Source organism: Ailuropoda melanoleuca, chromosome 17 (assembly GCF_002007445.2).
Source record: "Ailuropoda melanoleuca isolate Jingjing chromosome 17, ASM200744v2, whole genome shotgun sequence".
NCBI lineage: Eukaryota > Metazoa > Chordata > Mammalia > Carnivora > Ursidae > Ailuropoda > Ailuropoda melanoleuca.
This window is the reverse complement of record NC_048234.1, coordinates 38952795-38960344: the sequence shown is the minus strand read 5'-3', so window position 1 is coordinate 38960344 and position 7550 is coordinate 38952795.

Here is a 7550-nt window from a genome sequence, read left to right as displayed (position 1 = left end):
AAGTTTATTAGATTTACTTTGATGGGTTCTTCTAAGAGTTTTATAGTTTTAGCTATTTTATTTGGGTATTTAGCATATAGTCCATTTTGATTTAATTTTTGTTATGGTGTGAGATAGGGATCCAACGTCAAGTTTCACATAGAATATTCAGTTGTCTCTGAACCATCTGTTGAAAGTTTATTTCCTCTGCTGAATTGCCTTGGAACCCTCACAGAGAATCAGTTGACTATAAATGTAAGAGTTTATTTCTGGACTCTCAATTTCATTCCATTTAATCCATATGTCTATTGTTTCTACAGTTTGTAATGAGTTCTGCAATCAGGTAAGAGGAGTCTCTCGACTTTGCAATTTTTCAAGATTATTTCAGTTCTTCTGGGTCCCTTGCATTTCCATAAGATTTTGAAATCAGGCTGTCAATAGTCATGAACACACAAAAAAATCAGTTGGTATTTTGATAGGGTGTATCAATTTGGGGAGAATTCCTATCTTGACAATTTAAGTCTTCTGATCCATAAACATGAGGTGTTTTTTTCATGTATTTAGGTCTCTTAATTCCTTCCAACAAAAATCTATAGATTTGGGGGTGAAAAATCCTTTGTTAAATTTGTTCCTAAGTATTTTATGTTTAATGCTATTCTAAGTGGAATTATTTCCTTAATTTCATTCATTATTTTTGGAATGTTCATTATTAGTGAAGCAAAATAGATTATCTTTTTTACATGGATCTTGTACCTTGCAACCTCACTTGTTATTTCTAATACTCTTTTTGTGGATTCTTTAGGAATTTTTATATTCAAGATTACGTCATATGTCAATAGAAATAACAATGTCTCTAACATAATATAACATAATACCATAATAACATAGCATTATGCTTCTTCCTTTCTAATCGAATGGCTTTTATATTTTTTCCATAACTTCCCTGACCTGAACCTCCAATACAATGTTGACTAGAAGTGCCAAGAATAGACATTCTTGTCTTGTTCCTGATCTTAGGGAAAAGCATTCAGATCATAAACATTAAACATGTTAGCTCTGCAGTTTTCATAGATGGCCTTTATGGGTTGAAAAAGTTGCCTTCTGGTTTTTGAGTGTTTTTATCATTAAAGGCCACTGGATTTTGTCAAGTGCTTGTCCTCCATCTATTCAAACAATCTTATGGCATTTGTCCTTTATTCTATTAACAAAATTGATTTTTCATATGTTAAACAAACTTTGCATTCCTGAAATAAATCTCTTACTTAGCCATGATGTCTAACCCTTCTTATATGTTGGTAGATTCAGTTTGCTAGTTTTTGTTGAGGATTTTAGCACCTATATTCATAAGGGATGTTGGCGTATAGTGTTGTTGTTTTTTTTTTTTTCCCTCTTGTGGTATCTTTGTTGGTTTTTGTCATTAGGTCAATACTTGTCTAACAGAAGAAGTTACTTCTGTGTTTCTCTGTTTTTCACTTTTGGCAGTTTGATTATGAGCTTAGGTGTGAATCTCTTTGTGTTTATCCTATCGGAGCTTTTGAGTATCTTGCAAATTAATCTCTTTCATCAAATTTGAAAAGATTTTGGCCATCAGCTTCTGATATTCTATCTGTTCTTTTCTTTCTCTTATCTCTTTTTGGGACTCCCATTATGTGTGTGTTGCCATGCTTAACGGTGTCTTATGGTTCTATTAATTTTCATTTTCATTTTTATTTTTTGCTTGCTGCTTATTAGATGGGATAATCTCAAGTGACCTGTCCTAAGTTGTCTAAACTTTCTTCTTCTTGGTCATATTGTTTTTCAGTTCCTCTGGTGTATTTGTAAGGCAAAAATTTCTACTTGGTTCTTTTCTGTTGTAATTTCTCTTTATTGATACTCTCTATTCTGTGAGACATTGCCATCATACATTCCTTTAATCCTTTAAACATGGTTTCCTTCAGGTTTTTTTCTAGTAAATCTAATATCTGGGGCTCCTCAGAGGCACATTCTATGGACTTCTTTCTTCCCCCCTCCCCTGCCCTGTATGGACCATACTTTCCTATTTTTTTGTATGTCATAACATTTTATTGAAAACTGAACATTTTATGTAATATACTGTGGCAACTGTGCAAATCAGATTATCTGTACTCCAACCCACAGTTTTTTATTGTTGCTTTGTTGTTGCTGCTTCTTTAGTGCCTTTCCGGGATAATTCTTAAAATTCTTACCCTTTTAGTGTACAGTCACTGAAGTCTTTCCTTAGCCATCAGGTAACAACTGGTTAGAGATTTTATTACATACATTAAACCAGTAAGTCTTCTAGCCTTTGTTGAAGGGCTCTGAGCATGTTGAGATAAGCCCTTGATGCTCCAACATCTTACATCTCTGCCTTAATCTTCACTTCCTGCTTGTGCAGGGCCTCAAGGCCAGACAGAGGTTATAGTTTGGGGCTCTCTTAGGTCTTTCCCGGTCAGGCGCACAACACTACACATGCACACAGCCTTGCAGGTCCTCAGAAATGTCTCAGAAGTTTTCAAAGCCCCCTAGTGACATATCACTCCCTAGATCTTCCTTTTAGGTTTTGGCAAGTCTCTCATTTACTCCAACTGGTATGGCACCCTCAGGCAGCTGCAATGGTAAACAATTGCCTCTGATTGTTTTTGACAAATGCCCTGGGGGTAGGTTTTTTTCTAGTGTAGTGAACTCTACAAATGAAAATATTCCTGCAGATTATTAGAAAGGCAAGACAGGCCAAATAGTGACAATGCTCTAGGTGTGGGATTTCACCTGGGCTTCCCTCGCTAGTAGCTGCTACTGTAGGTGTGAGGCTGTTTTTCAAGGCTACTGTGGAGCTGGGGAGAAAGGAATGGGAGTAGGTCAAATTTAAAATACCATGAACCCTGCTATTTTTAATAATGTTGAGCAGTTTTTCTTTAATAAACCCTCTTCATATTATTGTAGGCTGATGGTTAATTTTCAGAGACATGAAACTGTTGATCTTGACAAGTTTTACCAATGTTTTTGTCACTTTTATGGTAGATCAGATTTATAGAAGTCCTCATTCCACCATTCTGTGAATCTGTCATTCACTGAAATTCTGAAAGCTGATTTTTCACATCGGAAATGGGATTAGATGAGCCAGGGCCAAATATCTATAATAACCAACTGGTATCCTGGCAGTGGCATTCTCCTTATCCAATTATCTCCATAAACAGAATTATCCAGTAGAGCTAGATTATTCTTGTTGACATATACCAAGATCAGAAATAATTATAGGGGATGTTGCCTTTAGTTCACTTATCACTAAGAACAAAAATGAACAAATATCTATGCTAAAAGTTTGAAAGCATAGTATTACTTTGAAGCCAGTCAGGTACTTGTTAAACAGTCCAGAAAAATAATGCCTCCCTAATTTTCTTCATTTAAAGCTAAGTTAGGTAGTAGGACTGATTAAATTTAGGTAATGGGGTAAAGAATAAATTTAGCATACTAAAACCTGACTGATAGAGCAGTGTTTTTTCAGGAGTGTGTGTTTAATTTTATATACCTGTCATAGGCAGAGTTATGTCCCCACCAAATTCCTAATCTCCAGAACCTGTGACTCTATTATCTTACATGGCAAAAGGGACTTTGCAAATATGATTAGGGTAAGGCTTTTGAGATGGGGATTATCTAGGTGGGTCCAATGTAAGAGCAAGCGCCCTTATGTGTGAAAGGGGAAGCAGGACAATGAGAGTTCTAGAAGGATGCAAGAGTGATGCAATTGCTGGCTTTAAAGATGTCAGGGCGCCAAGAGCCAAGGAATGCCAGCAGTCTCTAGAAGCTAAAGAAGACAAGGAGATGGAATCTCCCCTGGAACCCCCAGAAACAACCTTGTTTTTAGTCTGGAGAGATTCGTTTCAAGTTTCTGACCCCAGAACCGTAAGATAATAAACTTGTATTGTTTTAAGCCTCTAAATTTAGGGTAGTTTGTTACCGTGGCAATAGAAAACAAATTCAGTGCCTTTATGTACCTTTACTTCATGCAACGAATTCTAAGTTTATTTGCTATACAGTAGTTATAGTCCCATATATAGGTGATAAAATAACTGTAGGGGAAAGCAAATATGGAAGGGAGAACAAAGAGTTGAGTGGCTAGTAAGTGCAGCCAGGGTGAAAGTGTGTTATGGAGTTTAAATTGCATTTTTTCCAGTAGCAGACTTCATGCTTTCAATAAACTTCTTATGTTCAACATATAGAACTGAGGGTGAATTTAAAGACTAAGGCAATTTATTGTATGTCCAGAGGTGCTTAATTTCTATCTTGGGGGTTTCTCATGCATAAAAAAAATTCCTGCTCAATGATTTTTGCACTCAGTTTGCCAACTCCGAGCAGCATGGCCAATTTAGGTCACTGCTTTCTGTTTCCTCAAGTGTCATATCTATCACTGCCACGTTGCTAGCCTCTAGCATCACCACAGAATATGTGCAGAATATTGAACCAGATTTTCTTCAGCTGCTTTTTTATTGCGAATGCTGTGTAGATCGTGCTTCCTAGCAAAGACAGAAATTGCCAGAGTTTCTGTTAACCACAGTGTGTGGGGTGGTGGGGGATGGGAAACTATGCCAAACTATTTCTGGATCATCCCAGAGATGACAGAGTTGCAAATTCTCAGTGAGACAAACACTGGCCCCAGCTCAGTTAAAACAAGGTGAATTCCTCTCTAACAAAACATTGTTTGCAATGCTTAAGAATTTAGGCCTTAGATACCACATATGTAGGCCATTCTTATAGTCCAAAATTTATCTACCATCTAGCAATGGGGCCATATTTTTGTTTTTGTTTTCTATCCTGTGCCTACATGGGGCATTTGTCACTAATGATAGCACACGAGTAAGGGGAAAATAACTTGAAATGCAGAGGTCTGGGAGATATGTCAGGGGTGGGATGAGGAGGAAGAAGGGAAGACACTATATAGAATGGCTTTTCCAGAAAGAGACTGTCCTTTCAAAGCATAAGAATTCTTTCACTTTCCAATTGAAGACATAAAAACTACACAAGTAACTTGATACTTATCCTCATTCTCAAGTTTTTTTCTCCATCCTTCTCTCTGCAAACAGACCTCCAGTGAAACACGCATATAAATACGTGGTCACCTCACATTTACACCACTGCCAATTCTTCCCTTACATGTAAACTTCAGGAAGTTCCACTCTAAATAGTTTTCAAATCCAAGCTGCCACTTTGATTTCATCAAATCAAGCCCTTGTTGAGATCAAACCTTTGAAATGAGAAAAGATTTTTAATCCATTTACACCAGATGGGGTCCAACTCTCACAGTCTTGAGAGCTACAGGATTAGAATTTCTCAAACCCCTTCCGTACGCCTACCTCCCACATACCCAGCATATTTTATAGCTACTTTCATCAAATTGTATCAGTACTTGCATTTGAACAAAATCAGGGAAAGAATGTTCTTTATAAACCAACCTTGCTATAACCGCTAGTGTACTTTAGTGACAAAATTCTGCCTTTCTCTGCAAGGATCAGCAAGTGAAAATGAAAAAAGGACTTATGGAAAATAAGCTTAAAGCTAAGCCTTTCCAGTAAGGGGTAACAAAATGAAGGAAATGACTGAGATTGTAGCAGGGAGGCATTTTTGGCATAAACTTGAGGTATTTATGCAGAGGATAAGCAAATTGAAATAGCAAGCTTCTCTAACTACAGATACTGCAATTTTCAATTAAAAAAATCACTGTCTAAAATGATCTTACGTTCATTTTCAGCACAATGAAATCATGAAATATTTGTTTTGTGATAGAACCTGCCTTTGATTTTATTTCCTTATAAATGGCACTTTGAAGAATGATTACCTTCCTTGTAGCTGTCACTTACTCTGCAAAGTTATTCCCCTTTTCTTCTGCTGACACCAGGCAGAGAATAAAGATGGCATTTCATGTTCCCAGATTCCGATTACAATATTAGGTAATTTGTGAAGTTATAGGGTAAGCAAACAAAGCTGGATACTTCGGGGAAGAACACCCTTGGGCATGAGGAGTCTGAATGTTGTAGGGAAGGTGGATTCCAGCAGCAACCCAGCAAAGACACACGCCCTGACAGCCAGACTGGATGGCATCACAGTCATTTGGGATCTATGTGACAAGCACCATGCGCTTCTCCAGAGCCAGCTTTGGGACTCTCGAAAATGTGATCGAAGCACTCCCTGTGCTAAGTGGCCCTAAGAGTGGAAAAGGCTATTTGCCACCTGTGGCATTTACAGCTGTATCTCTTTCAATGTCATCTCAAGCTTAAGCAAATGAATGTCAGATTAAAAAAAAAAATAGTGGTTTGAAGATTAACAGGCGGTTGGAATTTGCAAGTAATGGGTTATATAAAAAAATATCATGCCTTAGGAATATAGAACCTTGCTGCTTGCAGCCCAAGAGCTACAACATGGAGCCAAGCGAAGAGTTAAGCAAATAAATGGGGTATCGACAAATAGCGCTGAGCACTTGACATCTTAGCTTTGCATTATGGGAAGAGCCTTGAGCAATTTTATCACAATGAGTTCCTGTCCCCAAAAGTCACTTGAGTCTCTTAGAAGGTCAAGATGCATGGGAAACTGCAGCTGACCGGGTCAATGCTCTGCTCACGTCCCCTTGGCTTCCTTCCATGTTGAAGCACTTCAGCCTGGCTGTCAGTGCTTGTGTCTTTGCTGGGTTGCTGCTGGAATCCACCTTCCCTACAACACTGAGCCTGGTGCCCCCTTAACTATGACATGGAAATGTAGGCCATAAGCACCACAGTTCCTTGGCCCCATGGTTGGGATCATTCTTTAGTATGTATTTTACAACATTCCTAGAACTTTCTGGGAAGATTGGGAATCAGTTGTCTTCAGAATTAGCTGGCTTAATAATGCACTCCTTCTTGGGTGCCTTCCCTGCCTTGTGGCACCTCCCCACCCCTGTTGCATCCCCTACGTCTCAAAAGAAAAACTACAGGCCCTTAAACTATGTCTCAAGCTCTACTTCGGTGGGGAACCCAATTAATTGAATCATTACGAAGGGGCTACTTGGCTCCCTAGTCTTCAAGAGGTAACTAGAAATGGGGTAAAAATAAAGGCGAAGAGGCAAAGTGGAGCAAAGAGCATGAGACTCAAACTGGAGAGCTAGGTTGTACCATCTATGTATGGAGAAAAGAAACTTTCCTGAACCAAACCTCACTTGGATCTGTCACTAGGCAGGCACTGTGGGCAAAGCAAGCTGGTCACTAAGCCTCATCTCTGAGGTGTAGAGACCACCTCCCCTTGGGAGCCATGGAAAGGACATATTTACAAGGGGCAGGGCATCAAGCAGGCATGAACAGGTGATGCGCCTTCTTGAAATCACCTCACACATCTTCACTTTTGCTCTGGCCTCCTCCTAGGCCTGTGGTGGCTAATGTGGAAAATGCCAGGCTCAGAAGAGCAGGGGGATTCACATGTGTGGGACCACCTTTGACCAGTGGGAAAGATGGAGCCCATAGGTCAATGTCTGCATCTTCAAGTGCACTGGGGACACTTTTCAGAACATGTAGGTGGAAATGAAAACAGCATTACCCACAGCAGCAACCTTGACA